We start from the raw sequence: 509 nt of genomic DNA on the forward strand, positions 1-509 counted from the left end.
TATAAACAGACCAATCACAAGCACTGAAATTGAAACTGTGATGAAAAATCTTCCAACAAACGAAAGCCCAGGACCAGATGGCTTCACAGGCGAATTCTGTCAAACATTTAGAGAAGAGTTTACACCTATCCTTCTCAAACTCTTCCAAAATATAGCAGAGGGAGGAACCATCCCAAAGTCATTCTACAAGGCCACCGTTATGCTGATACCAAAACCAGACAAAGATGTCACGAAAAAAGAAAACTGTCGGGCCAATATCACTGATGAACATAGATGCAAAAATACTCAACAAAATACTAGCAAACAGAATCCAGCAGCACATTAAAAGGATCATACACCATGATCAAGTGGGGTTTATCCCAGGAATGCAAGGATTCTTCAATATACGCAAATCAATCAACGTGATACACCATATCAACAAACTGAAGAAGAAAAACCATATGATCATCTCAATAGATGCACAGAAAGCTTTTGACAAAATTCAACACCCATATATGATAAAAACCCTG

The sequence above is a fragment of the Physeter macrocephalus genome, chromosome 7, assembly GCF_002837175.3.
Source record: "Physeter macrocephalus isolate SW-GA chromosome 7, ASM283717v5, whole genome shotgun sequence".
Lineage (NCBI taxonomy): Eukaryota > Metazoa > Chordata > Mammalia > Artiodactyla > Physeteridae > Physeter > Physeter macrocephalus.